The sequence below is a fragment of the Ambystoma mexicanum genome, chromosome 5q (assembly GCF_040938575.1).
Source record: "Ambystoma mexicanum isolate Mex_15411 chromosome 5q, UKY_AmexF1_1, whole genome shotgun sequence".
Taxonomy (NCBI): domain Eukaryota; kingdom Metazoa; phylum Chordata; class Amphibia; order Caudata; family Ambystomatidae; genus Ambystoma; species Ambystoma mexicanum.
Window position 1 is genome coordinate 1,286,484,257 of NC_090933.1, and position 18,964 is coordinate 1,286,503,220.

The window sequence follows — 18,964 nt, forward strand, 5'->3', positions numbered from 1 at the left end:
TCCTCCAGCCAAGGACAACCACATCGCAGCAGCGCCTATAGCTAGTCGTCACCACCCAATCCAATTGAACTTGTGCCCCTTATAGTATGTAGGTTCTGATGACGTGTTTTGTAAATATATACGCCTGTCTTTGCTATTGTCAGACAGAGCGCTCTCGGAGTTTGCAGAGTTCTTTGCATGCCCTATTCTGATTGATAAACTCCCATTTAAGCTCACCCGCACTCTGTCTTGGCTTTATTCCCAACTTGGGAGAGTTCTTCATTGTCTCTCATTGGGGGGAGGATCGTGCTGGTTGGGGACGCTTGCCTTCAATTGGCACTACCTCAATTGCCGTTAGGCATAGTAATTGTAGCTGCCTGACTTTTGCAACCTTCTTGCCCCCCCCTGTGCCCCTCCCCTGTGTCTTTTTATCTTAGCACTTACTCTTATCATTTGTCCCTTGACCTCTGATAACAGCTTGTCTGTCTCCCCCCTTCCCGCCTAGTCTTCTCCTCCCACTCCCTCCCCAGCACTACCTACTATAGGTGTTGTCCGTTACTGATAGTCACGTGTTCTGTTCCTCTCCACTCCCCTCACCTTCCCTCCACCCCCTCCTCTCGTCATTCATGCACTGCAACAATTGTCGTCAGGCATAGTAATGCTACTGCTAGTCTTGTCTCCTTTTTTCCTTCCCCTCCTCTCCCTTATTGTTCCATGCACTTGTACTATCTGATATATGATAGCCTTTTTCACATTTTGAAACACATTGTGTATAGGCGCTATACAAATAGCAATCAATCAATCCGATTGCAACGCTGATTCCCTTCACTTGCGTGGATGGGAACCGGTGTCGCAAGGTCCTCTTTCCTTTTTTTGTCTTTTTAAAAAAAATGTATTCCAACGGGTGCTGGGGTCACCCATCCAGCCCCCGCTGCCCTTGTACACTGTAATGCCACCGAATGGGGGACTTGGTTGAAACAGCCGAAATTCAGTCAAATCACCCATTCGTTTTTTTTTTTTAATGAATTGATACCCTGATGAAGAAAAATGCTTTTCGCATACAGTTTATTTATTTTACATTTTGAAAGCACTCACACAGCCCGCAGGCATCGAGGCGCTGTTACAGAAATTGTTTGTTTTTTTAGTTGCGTAATTGTGTTTTTGTGTCTTAGTTGCGTATTTATAACACGCATAAACACCCTCAGGTTACTAAGCGTGGACCCGGGATTGAACCTGTGTTGCTTCGTGTCGTCTTGCTTCCCAGGCGCGCACTTTGCCCCTGAGCCATCCTCCCGGGACTCTTATAAAAGGGGAATCTGATTAATTACCCTTTCTGCGATGGAATTACCTGCATCAAGCTGTCAAACCACCCCCTCTGTGAAAGCCTTTGCTACAACACTGACCACCTGCTGCCCCCCCACAAATACTTTAGTATTCTTTATTTCACTTATTGTAGAGGAACGATACATGGATCACAAATGCCATTGCCATGTGTGAGCTAAAAGGATGGTCAGCCTTTTAAAAGTAATATATGAATGGGAAATATTATTATATATACGGAGCAACAACCTTGCTTGAATAGTCCTTATGGAGAACTGATTGAATTCCTTGGGTTTACACTGATCAGTGACAGTGGAGAACTGCTGTATTTCTCCTGTGTAGTGCACACTTAAAAGAACCATTCCTAGGGATACCCAATGGTGACAGCTAAGTAAAATAAGGCTCACTGATGAAAAGGTATTTGCCCAGGATCATATAGTTTGGTCAAGTGGGAGATCTGGAATTTAACCCCAAATTTCTGATTCTACATTTGGTAATTTAGGTACTAGACTGCATCACATCCCGGCACACCTTTAGTTTTACAATAACCCACAAGGCATTCTGCATAGCTAAACTATTTCGTTGTTCAATAAAGCTGACTCGCAAAGCCCCAAATCACATGATAAATGAACCTGGCAATATGTATATATAAGCAGGGTAATTCATAGAATTCTCCGCACAAGTGGCACGCGCGGCTGGCGCACAGTGTGCGCTTGCGGCAGTCTGCACCATGCGTGCGCCAAAACCCATTTCAGCGTATTCATGGATTTCAACATCCATAACTAGCCGTGGCGCAGTGGCGCAGCGACCCTGCCGCAGCGCCAGTTACGCCCCCAACTCCGCCCCGTGCGCCATGAACAGCGCACAAATCCAGTACATGGCGCAAAGGCCAGTGGACCAGCACACAGCCCCCCAACCCACGAAAACGCGTGTAGAACTCCCTGCGCACACCCCAGAATACACGTACCCCGCTCGCGCTAGGCCAATAGCGTGTAAAAGTCCCCGTGCACACCCCAGAATACACGTACCCCGCTCGTGCCAGCGAAATCCTGTGTAAAACGTGGGAAAAGTCCACCCTGTGGAGTGGGCTGCCTGAGGGGCATGCCCAGGGGTGAAGGGTTGCCTGCGGGGTATAGGGAGGGTGGATGGGCTGCCTGCGGGGCATGCCCAGGGTGGATGGGCTGGCTGCGGGGCATGCCCAGGGGTGAAGGGCTGCCTGCGGGGAATGGGGAGGGTGGATGGGCTGCCTGCGCATTTTCTGGGGGTGCACGGGATGTGTTACACGCGATAGGCCTTGGCCGAGCGTGGTACGTGTATTTGGGGGTGCGTGGGGAGTTTCACACGCGATAGGCCTTGGCCGAGCGTGGTATGTGTATTTGAGGGGTGAGCGGGGAGTTTCACACTCAATACGCCTTGGCCGAGCGTGGTATGTGTAGTTTCACACGCGATAGGCCGAGTGGAGTACGTGTATTCCGAGGGGTGCGCGGGGAGAATCACACGCGATAGGCCCTGGGGAGTGGGGTACGTGTATTCCGAGAGGTGCGCGGGGAGAATCACACGCAATAGGCCTTGGGGAGTGGGGTACGTGGATTCCAAGGGGTGCGCGGGGAGAATCACACGCGATAGGCCTTGGGGAGCGGGGTACGTGTATTCCGAGAGGTGCACGGTTAGAATCACACGCGATAGGCCTTGGCCGAGCGTGGTACGTGTATTCCGAGGGGTGCGCGGGGAGAATCACACGCGATAGGCCTTGGTGAGTGGGGTACGTGTATTCCGAGGGGTGCGCGGGGAGAATCACACGCGATAGGCCTTGGGGAGCGGGGTACGTGTATTCCAAGGGGTGCGCGGGGAGAATCACACGCGATAGGCCTTGGGCAGCGGGGTAAGTGTACCCCTTGTGTGCCCCACCGCGAATTGGTAGTGTGTGTCCTCCCAGGTGTGCCCTCTCACCCCTCACCAGGCCCTGCAGGCAGCCCACAACACAGGGGACTACCCTGCACCCCTGGCCATGCCCCAAAGGCAGCCCACCCACCCTGGCCATGCCCCCCAGCCACCCCACATGACACCATGCACAAGTGAGCACCGACACATGTCCCCCTGCACCCCCGCCCACCCAGCAGTGAAAGGCACCTGCCAGCAGGCCCCGACTCATGTGCGCCCCCAACACGTCATCACAATCCACACTCATGGCCCTCATGCCCACCCAAATCCCACCCCACCCCAGTCCAAACAACCAAACAAGTATTCCATCCACTCCACATTGAAATCACCATGTCATGATAGATCCCAAATAAGAAGTATGCACATCAATACATGTCCGTCAGACACACACAATGGGGGCAAGTGAATGAGAAAAACGACATTGTGGCATACACAAACCAAATGAGAGAATACCACACAAATGAAGTATGAAATCAAAATGTATTACATACAAAATAAACGCAATGAAAGAAAATCACACAAGCAAAAAAGCAATCAAACAAAAGGCTGGATGTCCAAAATGTTTAAAATAAATATGAATGCAGAATACAAAAAATCCAAATGAAAATGGCTCCAAAGGGTACGTCCATCAAACAAAATCCAAAGGTAAAGAAAAAATGAAAAACCATTGCTCCATGGTAAAAAAATATTTGTAAAAAGTTAAATCCATTCCGGAACTATATACAATCAAAAAATTCAGGGTCCATGAGGCCAACAATCCAAAGGAAACCTACAAAATAGCCTACAGAATAAACAACTATTTACAAAAATGTGGGGCATAGTCCATGCGCCCCAAAGGAAAGAAAAAAAAGAAAGGAAACTTTACACTAATGAACTATATACAATGGCGGCGGGCAAGTCCAACAGCTCACTTCTTGATGTGCCAGGCCAGGGCATCATCAAACTCCTGTCCACTGGCCCCGAGGTCTCGCAGGAATGATGCCATGTTCTCCTCCAAATCCCTGCGAATTCCCTCGAGGCACTCAGCCCGCCTCAGCGCCCTGCGCGTGGAGTTCTCTGCCCTGACCATAGTGAGCCGTGCCTCTTCCGCCCGCTGCCGCTCCACATCTATGGCCTGGCTCAACCGCTGCCACACGGAAGACACTCCAAATCCAGGGTCCTCCTGCCCTTGGGCCGATGCCTGCACCTCTGATGTTGATGGCCCCGAGCCATCATCGCTCCCACCTTGAGCCTGCTGCTGCTGTGCATGTGTCCTGCCTTGCAGTGCCTGCACGTCCTCCTCCTGCTGGTGTCCAGTTGTTGGGGTGGCCACCCCTGCTGGACCTCCGACTCCCGACTGTGGCAGGGATGTCTCCTCCACCACCCGGCTGCTGGCTCAGGGGCAGCTCCACAGGGTTGCCTGGTGACATTTGGGCGGGTAGATGGCACAGAGGACGACTGGCGCATAGGGGGTTCAGTTGAGGAGGGGGTTGGCTGAAAACCCAACATACAGCGGAATCCAGTGGTGGTGGCCTATCCCAGTAGGTTGATGCGGTCAATGAGGCAAGCAAAATTACTTGCATTCTCCTCACGAGAACTCTGCAAGTCATCCTGCATGCCACGTTGACGCAACGTCATCCCAGATAGGACAGGCTCAACCCGTTCACGGACTGCCACGTCCGCAGGTAGAGGAAGGCCAGTTGTTGTCCGCGGATCCCCTCCCTGAGAACGGGTCTGGACGTAGGCATCCCTGGTGGAGCAGGATGATGCAGTCACAGGATCGGGGACAGTGCTGCCTCCTGTCCCTGCCCCTGGACTGCACCACTTGCACCACTGGAATCCCCACCTCCAGGCCATGTGCGGCCTCCTCCTCAACCAAAGCCTCCACCAACCTGGATGACTCTGTGCCCCTTCTGCTGCTGAGGAGTCCACCTCCGACCTCCCCCTCTTGGACCTCCCCTTGGCAGCTGCGGCCCCGGATGTGGCACCAGACTCCTCACTCCCCGAAGAGATAGAAACCTGGGAGGGGAGCTGGACCTTGCGTTTCTGGCTGGCACTGGGATCCCTGCAGCTTTGCTCCACAGCACCGTCTCCGCCCTCTTCATCAGTTGACGCTGCAGACAGGGAGAGACAGAACACAGGCATCAGGGCACTGTACAATGGTCTCATACACACATGACAGTTGCACATGTGGGCAGTCTCAAACTTCACACATAGCATCACAATACCCAACACATCTATCATCAGAACCCACACACATGCGCAAGTTAACAGGACTGTTGCATCTGGCAGCAGCATCCTGTTACGCTCACCTGGCTCCCACAGGGGCGTTGGTCGGACCCAGACTGCTGCGGCCTCCACCCACATGATGCATAGTGCAGCTGGACTGGATCTGCCCTCCTAATCTTGTCTGCTTTGCCCGTAGAAATATTCTTCTACAAGTGGAGAGATAGATTTAGCCACTTGTGGATTCAAGTGATAGCACCCCCACTGTCCTTCCCACTAATCACCTCTGAAGCGCCCTCAGCAATCTCACCTTATATTCTTGAAGGATGAGCCCTCCATCCTGCGAAGCACGCAGGGGCGCGTTGATGACCAGTTACTTCACTGGCCTGAAGATATTGGAAGAGTTGTAGACGAATCCTGACTCCAAAAGGTCCTGGCGAAGAGCCGTAAGTATATAGTTCGTAAGAGTTCAAAATGTCTGGAATTCACTCCTGTCCAATTCCTCTTTTATCTTGCAGCTTTAACCCAATAAGAAGATTGACAGCTGAAAGCGCTCCGGTAAAAGTCTGTGTTACCCAAAACTGTCTGGTAAATAATGCCAAGGGTTAAACTTGCTGCTTTCTACTTATCTTACAGGCGCGGTATTAGAAGATGTGGGGTGCTGATGAATTATACCTCCAGTGGTAAAATCAGGTAAGCATATGGCGGCTAAAGAGATTGTCCCTGTCTGTTCTCTCTGCTCACCTTGTTGTTTCTTGTCCCCCTTAGGTGCCGGGATTCGGCGATGTAAAGATGGAGACAGCGCCAGATCGAAGAGATGCTGCGTGGAACGGTGAGTATGGCGCGGCGCTGCTGCTGGCGATGCGACGCATTTAAAACAAAGTCTTTCCTCTGGTTTGAAGATGCGATGAATCCGGAATCCGGTAAGAAATCAGGTACTACTCGTTCTAATCTTTGCTTCTTTCCTTCTTTCTAGGTGCTCCAGGTTTGAGGCGGGCGTGGCAGAAGGCTGGATGCTGCTGCAGGCACGGTGAGTGTTACGCTGCTGGATGCAGAATAACGCGAAGCGTGTGCTGCTCTTCGGGCGTGGTCTAAATAGCCCCCAAAGTAGTCCCAGGTAGGTATTCCTGCCCGACCACAGCCGAATAACAAAATAGTCCCTAAGGTAAAGTAGTCCGTTCCAGGCCTCACATGGGCTTGGATCTTCTTGCAGCATGGTCTGCATCAGTTAAGTGTGCGCCTATCAGCCTGGCGCCTATGGCGCCAGGACTGATGTCCCATATGAGCCTGGCGCCATAGGCGCCAGGACTGAACCCAGACAGCCCCTAGCAGGGGTTGCTGGGTTTTCTCAAGGCGACATGATGCCTGCTCCCGGGGCTGATGGACGTGGTCTGGATGCCCGGGGGTATGCATCATGACACATCCATACACATACAACAGCATGAGCATCCGAAGGTAAACCTGACGTCACATGCAACACAGGGAGTGTCACACACATGCACACACGCCACCAGACATACATGCATCTGTACATCGGCACCACCTGTCGCAGTGAAATTATCCCCATCCATGTCACATCTGCCAATCAGCCTCCTACATGTCAGTGTCACATGCATCCATGACACATGTCAAATAAACGCAGAATGTACATTGTGCACATACATGACGGTGGAACCAGCATCCATGTGTCACACCACAACCATGCCACAGTACATACACAATTCCAAACATGTGTGTACCGACACATGTATTTGGCCACCATGCATTTTTTACACATACACCATTGATGTGCCTCACACATGACTGGACTCACAAGCGGCAGGCACCTGTCCCTGTACATACACATCCATACATGGGCCTTCCAAGACATATGTCCAACCTGCACACACCTGCCACACCTCAACATGCACAGCGTCCAATCAGTATGCATGTACACTTACCGCTCGACTCCGGACGGGTCTGCCTCTCAAGGACCTGGAGGTGGAGCGCTGGGCGTATGCGTTCCAGGACCCTCGTCTGCATGTTGGTCAGGCGGACCCGGAACCCCTCTGCCTTCAAGAGGCGCCAGGCCTTGGAGAGGGTCCTGGACCTGAAGTCCTCCCAGCACTTCCGGACGTGTTTCATGTCGCGGGCTGCCACCCCCTCCTCGTTGATGGCAGCCACAATGTCCTTCCAGATCCCCTTCCGTCCTTCATTGTTGGCACGTGAACTTCCATAGAGGGCATCATAATGCACCAGGACTTGCTCCAGCAGGATGCCAACTTCTTTGGCACTGAAGCTGGCAGCCCTCGCCTCTCTGCTGTGGGGTTGCCACTGGTGCCATATGGTGTTGTGTCGGACATGGCAACCCCCAAGACTGGTGTGGGTGGGAAACTGGGTCACAGTACTGGGCCGTGGAGCGATGGAATACCAGTCGGGAGTCTCTGTTCCATCAGGGGTGGTCAGAGCAACTGGACCGCTGCAGATGGCTGACGTGCAGGCACCAAAAAGCAGTGCAAGTGTTTTGCAGGCAGGCAGGCAGGCAGCAGCAGATGGCAGGTGGGAGCGTGCTCGGGGGTCTGGAGGGCAGGCAAATGGCCTTCAGGACAGGAGCGTCGTCTTCCGTGTGTTGTCGCATGGCCAGCTTGATACGGAGTGACTTGGCACGTGAAAAAAGTGCACGTCAGCGTGTAATTCGAGGAAAGGCCCTTAGCGCGTAAGCGCGTCTCTGACGTTACGCGCGCGGGTGTTTCCCTGGCACAGGTTGAGGGTCCCACGTGGGTTTCCATCGCTCTGTACGTGCTTTTCGTGGAAAGCAGTGTGTGTGTTTTCCAGGCATTGGGGTTCACACGCGATTACTTCACAGCGGGTGGGTGTTGGCTCCGCATTATTCTTCTACACGCAAGGCAGACGGTGAGTCGCACACACTATTTTTCCCTCTGCGGGTGTCCCTGTTTGTCGCGTACCCCATTTATTCTGGCCATACTAGCCTGCGTGTTGATCGTGTACGTATTTTTGGTGTTCCTGGCTGCCACAGCGTACTGCGTGTGTTTTTTTTTACACGCACGTGGGCTACAGGGGTCGCTTATCTGTTTTTATTGATTTTATGGGATGCCTGTGGGATGCGTGAGATGTCAATTCTCCTAGGGGGCCACAGAATGGTACATTCATGTAGCTGTATGTACGTGTTTGTTGTTTGCGCACACTTTTATAATGCGCGGGTACGCTACCGCCTGCCTTCGTGTGGCGGCCGTGTTTAGGCCTATGCGTGTATTTTGCCGTGCGCGGGTTTCCCGTTTTCAATTCCATGAATACATGTTGTTCGTGTGCGTGTGGGCGTTCTGTGTATTTCCCTGCAGTATTTCCCCAGTTACGCCTTCTTTTTCACGCGTTGTTGCCTATTCCCCGCGTTACGCCCCGTGTTCCGCCCACTTTTTGGTGTGTGCACTAAAGTTGTGCGCTTTCGCTGTGCGCATCGCGCACGGCGTTCAGGATGTTGCAATGGCGTGTGCGCCCGTGTGCGCCACGCAAGGGTTTGGCGCACATCCCGAGGAAAACACGCACAGGGACTTCCATGATTCACACGCGTGCGCGGTCACCTGTTTTTTCACGCTTGCGCCAAGATTTTCGGCGCACGTTTGTTCCATGAATCGGCCCCAAGATCTTTATAGAAATGTGTTAGGCAAAGTAAGTACAATACACTTTTAAAAGGCAAATGTGCACAACAGAGGACATAAATCAAAACTGCATGTGTATCATTCTTCATAATAGTTTATAATGACAATCATTAAAATATCTGTGTGAATGTTAAAATCACCAGAGTCCACTGATTTATCACAAGTAAATATTTGTAAAGCTGACAAACACGGTGTAAAAATAATGTCACATTTAATTATAAGTTGTGTGGTCAGATATGAGCTATACTTGAAGGGGGACCCATACTCTCACTAGGACCTTGGTAGAATCTTACATTTACAAAATAAAGTTCTACTGGGAGAATGATTGACACCTAATTTGAATAATTATTTCAAAATGTATGAAAAAAAGATTCATTTTGAATAAAACCTAAAACAATGATAGGCTGTATTGTGTACTAGATAGATGATTACATTATCTTTTTACTCTTAAGGATGAGTTTATGTTATTAATATGTTTGGTGTGCCAGATCATCACCATAGTAGTTTCAGAGCCCCAAGGCTTGTTCAAAAACAGGTGTACTGTGCCACCTGCCAGGGGTATTCAGATATGAGTCTGCTGGAGGAAAGAAATTAAGCAAGAGGATGGGAAAGTGTAAACCTGGTGCTACAAGCACAGCGAGGGGGGAGGGATGCAGGGGGGAACAATGTGTTGTGATTGCATGGGCGCATGTCAGTCATGTATATCATTGAGGATGTACATCAATACAAAATCTAAATCATGAAATGTATGAAAAAAAATATTTATTTATTGGTAAAATAAAATGTACTGTACAATATATACATTGAAAAATATAAGCATGGTATATAGAGAGAAGCTCTAATTCCCTATGAGCATATTATTCAATGTCACATGTAACAAAAGAAAAATATCGAATACAAAAAAAATCAATAAAAATTCTACGTATAAACACTTTACAAAACAGAACTATATATTTTGAATATACAATCCTACTATTATCAAATAGGTACAAAAACATACACCTTATTGTGCAAGACAATGATGGTAACGTAGCACACTGGATTGAGGCGTTGCTACGGAGAAGGTTTGAGTGTGCCATCTACTGGATCCAATCCCTCATGGCCCCGGACAGATCCCAGTCTACTTGGTATAATGAAGAACTGCTAGGTGCATATCTTAGCTATAACCTTTATCGTTTGTCATTTAATAATTAAGAGAATTCTCAACTAGCAATGTAGGGCAGAGGTGCCCTTTGTATTGTTTAGTCTAAAATAGTAGCCTAGTGTCATGATGCCTACCCCCGGGCATCAGGACCAAGCCCATCAGCTCCGGGAGCAGGCATCCAGATACTTATTAAAACCCCAACAGCCCCGGCTGGGGGCTGTTTGGGTTCAGTCCTGGCGCCTTAGGAGCCAGGCTCATCATAGAAATCAGTCCCGGCGCCATAGGCGCCAGGCTCATAGACTTTACTTACCTGATGCAGACCATGCTGCAAGTAAGTCCAAGCCAACGTGAGGCTTGGATGGGACTATTTTATTACAGGGAATATTTTTTACTCAGACGTGGTTCTGGGGAACTTCTTACCTGGAACTACTTTGGCGGCTATTTAAACCACGCCCGAACAGCAGCACACGCTTCGCGTTATTCTGCATCCAGCAGCGTAACGCTCACCGTGCCTGCAGTCTGCATCCAGTCTTCTGCCACGCCTGTCTCGAATCTGGAGCTCCTAAAACAAAGAGGAAAGAAAAGGACAAGGTTAGAAAACGAACTATTTTCGAATTCCTCACCTGATTCCGGATCCATCTCGCCTCCGGACCGGGAAAGAACATCATTTCTGTACGCTTCGCATCTCCAGCTGCTGCACCGCCGCGCCATACTCACCAGTCCTCGCAGCATCTTTCGATTCGGCGCTGCCTCCATCATTTCTTCGCCGAACTCCGGCACCTGGGGGACAAAAGAAAACAACAAGGTGAGCCGAGAAAACCAACAAATATAACTATTATCACCATAGACTTACCTGATTTACCACCAGAGGCATTATTCTATAACTCTCCACATCTTCATGTGCAGCACCTGCAAAGAGAGAGAAAACAACACGTTGAACACGTGCAACATTCACTGGACAGCGTCGGGTAATACAGACTCTAACCTGAGCGCCACCAGCTGCCACAGAGCATCTTCTCACGATCTCAGCTGCAAGACAAGGAAGGAAGGGGGGACAAGAGTGAAACATCGGACATATTGAACTCTTTGAACTTGATACTTACCGGACCCTGCCAGGAACCTCAGAGTCAATACTCTCCGGAACTCTCCCACGCCTTCAAACCAGTGAAGTAACTGGCATCAACGCGCCCCTGCAATCCATGCAGGATGGAGAGCTCATCTTTCAAGAATATAAGGTGAGATTGCTGAGAGGGCACTTCGGAGGTGATTAGTTGGGAGGACTGTCGGGGTGCCATCACTTGAATCCACGGGTGGCTAAATCAATCTCTCCACTAGGAGGGCCAGTCCAGTCAGTCATCTCTGCACTATGCATCACGTTGGTGGAGACCGCAGCCATCCGGATCCGACCGACGCTCCTGTGGGAGCCAGGTGAGCGTAACACCTAGATGCAAAGTAACTGCTGAGTAACAATATTGTGAAGGTCAGTGAAGCCCTGGCAAACTACTGGGCACTTTTGTCATCTACCATCACTCCCTCATTAACATCTATTTCACAGAAATGTGCAGAAACACAGCTCTTGTGGTGGCCCTTGCTTGATAGGTCAAGTTTGCCAGTCCTACTTTTTGGCTTATGCCATTTAGCTTTCTTTAACATTATTGAAGCGATTGTGGGGTTTAATCAGAGGCCCCAAACCAACAGTACTGAAGGGACCACTGGGAATATGACCTGCTAGCCTTCAAGAACCTTCACACTTAAAATGGTACTTTTTAGGCACACTATGTGGGTGTCTTTCTGCAGTTGAAATCCAGAAAAAGCTGAACAAAATGTGCAGACTGGATAGGCACATCACATTGCTGGCTGAGAGATAAATGCAGCATTATCACTGAAACTGCCACCCATCAAAAGGTGGTGGACTATGACAACTCAGACTCTCTTTTCAGCATAAAAACAAACCACTGATAATTAAAAATATATGTTATTAATGAATGAAATAAACTGCTCTGTACTTTAAGCTGTATTTAAAAACCAATGCTGTGTGAAAAGAAAGAAGAATTCCACCAATGCAAAAGTAAAGTGAACCCTGAGCAGTGAAATACACAGTATTTAAATAATAAAGGCTGATGTTAGGAAAGGCAATATGTGAGTTAATTCAGCCAAGGACAAGCTGTGGGTCTCTGGGCAGAATCTGCAAATGGCTTCCCTACTGCAAGCCTGTTGGCCTCTGGATCTGAAAAGGGAGTTCCTTTGAAGCTATTGCATTGCAGCTATTTTTACAACTGCAATAACGTGTGGCCTGTCCCTAAGGGTGTGGAAAACAAACTTCCCCCCAATGGCCAGACCTGTTGTTTTTGAAGGCACTTCTGTGCAGGGCATATGGCCCACCCAGAGCATGACTGGATTGTAGGACAGAGCTGTGAAAACAGGGGCTGCAATCAAGGGAAGCTGAACTCTGAAAAAAATACAAGAAAATAGAAGGTTCTCAGATTGAAATGGTGGTCACTTCAGATAACAGCACAGGATGCCATGTCACAAGGGCGTCATGACATCACAGGGCCAGCCTAGCTCACTGCAGTGGGGGATCTTTGTGTAGCTGATGCATCCCAATTATTTACGACCAGCAGCCTACAAACTTCAAACAAATGAATGGTAAATGGCCGGAAAGAAAGGAGAGGAGATGTGTATGCATATGAAGATTTCCCATTAGTTTAAATTGACTATCATAACTGATGCATTTTCCACAAGTTGCATTGCATTCACTTACTTACATGTTATTTATAAGATAATTACAAGGTGATTTTGTTGAAATAACATTTGTCCATATGCGACATAGCGAATTGTAATGGCAAGCTAAAATGTGTTCCTAGCTGCTCTGAACATGTCCCGAATTTAAGAATTGCCGTGCTGGTGGAGGGTACAATTTGGTATTCGGAGAGTAAATTGCATGTTCATAACTATTATACTTTTTGTTTAAACGGCAGGAAGTTGCCACACGCCCGTGCAACATGGGCGGAACCGGCTGTCATTTTATTGAATTTCCCATGATTAGCTGAGGCAGAATATATATACATTATGGCAGTTACTAGTAAATTACGAAGTTTTGCCATAAACTTTCTGGCTAAAGTTGACATAAGAAAAAAAGGGGAATTCCGAATGGGAATTGCAATATTTCTGCTCTAGACTCCTAAACCAATCCTTAAGAGAGAGGATGTAGTTGGGGGTTGGAGAGGAATGTGAAACACCAATCAAAGGCATGGGAATTCTTGCAGGACACTGCCCAATATTGAAATCTTGATGGTGTCATCACTAGTATATAAAGTTGGATGCACTATGAGAGAAGGGGTGAGCCGCTAAAAATTACTGACAGCCGCAAGGAAACACCAAAGGGTATTTACTGAAATTGCATATGGTTGGAGTTTGCTAGAGGGCTGGAGCCGTCTATTGCTGGGAGGACTAAAAGCTAACTGGGCCCTATTGTGAAGAGCGGGAGACTATCCTTGATAGTGGTGTAACCAGACCCCGGCACTGCCCTCAAAGAGGGCCTTGAAATGCAGCTGGCTTTCCTGAACTTTAAGCAGAGATTTAGAATGAAAGTTGAATTGAGCCTTTTGAAATCAAAAGGCGGGGGAATCTGCTTGCCTAAATCCTTTCTCTTTATAGAGGGTGGTGGGGTTGGACTGTGTAGATCCTTAGCCTATTTGACTGAATATTATTTTATTTAATTCCCCTTTAGCAACACACCAAGGTGTGTTTTTTGTTAACATTTGAAATTAACAAAGCTCATTCCCAGTCTATGCTAAAGACTGAAGCCTGTAATGTAATTTGGTAGTCCTTCTTTTATCCTGCTAACCCACATAGAGGGCGCTAGAAGGCCGACTAAGATAAGATGGCGGCTCCCTAAAGAGCTCTGTGCAGCTCCCAATTAATCCTGCAACATCAACGTTCTGTGGTGAACTTTTCGACTGCTTTTGCTGCCTGGAGTCTGCGGGAGACACCGCCATCCACACAGAGCCCACAACCATGGCTGACGGCCATGATTTTGCGCATCAGCGGTAAAGCCGACAGGGGCCTGCCCGCCCATGGTGCGTGGGAGTTCTCGATGGTGAAGGCCGTGCTGACGGCGCAGCCTGCGGGGGCTTGGACCGGCGTTGGAGGAAGGCGGCTGATGGATGCCGAGGACAACTTGCCGTGGACCTGGGAGACGAACGCGACCCAGGAGCACTCCTGTTGCTTGCAAGGAGCCCCGCCTGCCGGCCCATCGAGGAGTGTGGAGACGGCGTTGCTGTGCCCAGGAAGGCCCCGATGAAGTTGAGGTAGGAGCGCTCCAGGGCGTGCGCAGCTCCCCAGACATCCGCGCGCACTATCAGCCGGTCGGCAACCAATACGGCCGGCTCTGCAAACACCCCGGTCTGCCCGTATGGCATCTGCCCCTACCTGCAATTGCGAGGACGCGCTCCACCGTGGTCAGCGCTGACCCCCTGCCTGGGGTAAAAAGTACCATACGCAGGTCCCCTTCAGTGCACAACAGTGATACTGCCAACATCACACAAACTATACAGTGGCAGTGAACCGCCCTCTTCATCCATCCCTGACCGATGCGCACACCCAACCGTGCTCAACAAGCCATGTTGCCACTCCCCTGCCTCCTAGACTACAGAGGTGCATGCAGGCGGCAAGGCTAAACAGCACAACTGCGTCACAACAGGCTCCGTCCTCGCACGCATCACGGGGGTGGCCCCTTGCCCCAGGCAACAACCACAAACAGGCAAGACCGGCGTGGATTCACCTAAGCATTCTTCCTACCAAACGGGGTCAGAGGATAACAGTCCGTGCAAGAGCAGAGAGCCATACTCTCAGACACACCAGACCCTCCAAGAACTGAAGGTGGATCCCGGCTCTGCTTGGGAGCTACAACCTACACCCCATCGAAATCATTGCAAGCCCATATAAGTAATATTCGCTGACACAGCCAGACAACAGAGTTGCGACTCGCCCCAAATCCCCGGACGGCCACACTCTGAAGGCGCACATTTCTGGAATCAACTGCCCCAAGAGTCCCAACCCTGCCCCGTCCAGTGGCAATAGTCCTGCGCAATCTCCAGGCCTATCTCCAGGCCTATCCCAGGTACAGATTAACCAGAACACGCAACAACCGGAGACCAATCCTCACATCTCACCCACAACGCTGGTGCAAATCGCTATACGCTGGTGTCCACGCCAAGTCACTATCATCAGGACTATACTTAGCCGACAACCGCTTGCAAGCAGCAGTCACCTCAGAGCTGACCATGGGGAAGACCGACAAATCCCAAAGGAAACTAAATTTCGACTAAACCCAACAACAGACCACAGTCGCCTATACAAGAAGTCTCCCAGGTGGAGGAGGAATCGCAGAACTTTGACATCAGAGAACTCCTACTAGACCTGAAAGCTGGAATTGGGGGCCAGGGTAGCAAACTAGACACACTGTCCTCGAAGGCCTATCAACTCCAACATCGTCTGGACAAACATGCAGACAGGCTAGATGGTTGAACAGCGCGTGTCAGACCTAGACGATGGTGCAACATCCCTGACCTCCACGGTATCCTCGTTCTAGTCACAAATGAAAGCAGTGTGCGCCAAAAATGAAGATTAACAGGGGCGCTCTCCCAGAAATATTAGAATTGTCGGGGTCAGAGAGCAGCAGCTTCGAATCAAAAAGGAAGAGCATGTTGAAAAGATTTGCATGGAACTATTTGGAGCTGAGACCCTCTCCCTGTTGTTTGTCATTGAAAGTGCGCACAGGGTTCCCAATACTAGACCAATTCCAGGAGCAAATCCACACCCGATTATAGCGAAGCTCCTAAATTACAAGGACCGTGACACGAGACTCAGGGCGGCCAGAGAAAAAGGAGACCTCCAATATGAGGGAGACCAAATTCAATTCTTTCCAGACTTCTCCTCAGCTGTCCAGGCGCAAAGGAAGTCATACACAGCCGTCAAACACCAACTACAGGACAATCAAATACTGTACTCAATGCTCTTTCCCGCGAAACTTCGCATCCAGCATGAAGGTAATGCTCAATTTTTCAATACACCTGAGGAAGCCAATGATTACCTAGACCGAACCGGCTGCAGACCTGCCTCTAACAATGCGAGGCCACAGCGCAGAGACCGGATGAGGAGAGACCTGCCATAAACAACCCCGCAAGCAGCACATGGAGGGGGTACCAAGCCACCACCACTACTTAAAAACAATCACCACAGAATTACTATTCTATAAATCAAGGGAGCCCGTTCCCCTCTTGGAAGGCTACTAGCGCCCTGAGCGCAGAAATGTTAAATGTTTTGTTTACAAGGGAAGGTTCAGCGTGGGCCAGTTGGGGGTTGCCTACGCAGGGGAGGGGCAATAGTAACATGAATACGCCATCGACTACTCACCTACGCTCCATCACGGACACACCACAGACCCCCATCACGACGACGATAAGATCCAACAGATCCTCACACATGCCCAGGTTTCAGCCGAAACCTGCCGACCACGACAAGTCTGTCACCAACCATCCACCCATCCTCCTGTAGAACTGTTTAAAATAGCCACCTGGAATATTCATGGTGGCAATCAACCAGCAAAAACCAGGAGGATCCTCCAATACCTCAGAAGACACAAAATCAGCGTGGCCATGCTACAAGAGACCCATCTCCTACCAACCTCGGAACAACATTGGGCCAGGTCCTGGGGTTGTCATAGGTACTTTTCATCATACTCATCCTATGCAAGAGGGGTTGCAATCTTAATTGACAAGAGAGCCAATTTCAGTTTGATCGAATCGAAGAAAGACACAGAGGGAAGAGCCTTGCTGGTGAGATAGATCCTTGCGAGGAAAGAAATAGCCCTAGTGAACTTGTACGCCCCCAATACAGACGGACCGCACAATTTCAACTGGGTCATGTCACATCTGGGAGTGATCAATTCAGCGACGATCATTTGGGGAGCGGATCTTAACACACCAATGGACCCCAAGGCCGATAAATCACACAAAACAGCTGGAAAGCCCTCTAAAGCGAGTCTTCAGGTCAGGGAGATCTGCCATACATTTGATCTGTTTGACACGTGGAGACACTCCAACCAAAACGCAAGAGATTATACATTCCACTCAGCCGTCCACAACACCAGCCCTCGCATAGATTATATTTTGGCATCAGCTCGCAGCCCATTCTGCTGGGGGCCTGGTAAAATTCTCCCACGATCCTTTTCCGACCAATCCATGGTAACGCTTGAGTTAACTCTATCTAGCGCTAAGGCACCAGGGCTCAACTGGAGATTCAAGCCAGGATCACTATCAGACTCTGTGTTCGCAGCAGAGCTACAACAGGAAATTACGACATTCCTGGAGGCAAATCAAGACTCCGTCAGCTCTGCTGGCACCATGTGGGAAACACTAAAGTGCTACATACGTGGAGTGTGCATGGCAAAAGAGAGCAGTATCTTAAAACTGATAAGACGTGAACTGGCAAACAGTGAACAACGTCTGAAAGAGCACAAACTCAAGTGCACCACCTCTAACAAACCACAGACCCAAGCTGACCTAAAAGAAGAACTGCGAAAGTTTAAAGAAACGGCTGAGCGCGAGCTGAAGTTCCTGGGGCGCAGACATCAGATCTGTCAGTACGGTGAGGGCCAGAAACCTGGGGCGCTACCAGCCCGCTTAATAACAATCGACAAAAAACCTGCCCACGTGGAACACATTAGAGATACACAAGAAACCCTAGTCTACACAGAAAAAGAAATAGTTAACGTGTTCCGTAACTTCTATCAAGACCTATATAGCTCCAAAGGTACCACAAGTCCCGAGACACTGTAAAACGTCCTCAACGACACCAAACTGTATTGGGTACCCAACGAACTTCGTGAACCTCTAAATGCACCCATATCACAAGAAGAAATTCTGGAAGCAATCAAGCATCTACCGAACACCAAAGCACCAGGCCCGATGGTCTCACAGGAGAATTTTATAAAGCCTACGCAACCACCATATCCCCATTACTACTCCAAGTCTACGAAGAATCCATAGATCAGGGGATTCTCCCACCCACACTACGCAAAGCCAATGTGATACTACTACACAAAGCAGGTAAACCCCTCGAAGACTGCGCATCCTACAGACCGATCTTACGTTAGGACCTCATAAACTAGTGGTCTCCCTATATGCTGACAATGTCATTTTATTTGGTAACGATCCCCAAATTAACCTCAACCCAATAATGCGGGAAGTGATTAAGTTTAGTCATATCTCCGGCCTCAAAACCAATCATTCGAAATCAGTAATATTCCCCCTGACACTGAGTACCACTAAGTTTGCAGACGACCACGGCTTTAAGTGGGAAAGCTCACAGGTCCGGTACCTGGGTATTTACATGTCCCTTACTCATAACGACATATATAAAGATAACTATGAGACAACGTTAACCTCTCTCCACGAACACGTTCACAGGTGGAAGTCGCTCCCACTAACACTTTGGGGGAGAGCCTCACTGACCAAAATGGTTATTCTCCCCAAACTCCTTTATCTATTCACAAATATACCGCTACTCATGCCAACGTCCTTTTTCCAAAACGTCAAAAGCCTCATTCTGGAACTACTATGGGTGGGGAAACCAGCAAGGGTAGCCCACGCAACATTAATCCTACCAACGTCACGCGGCGGCCTCACACTCCCGATATAGGGAGATACTATTGGGC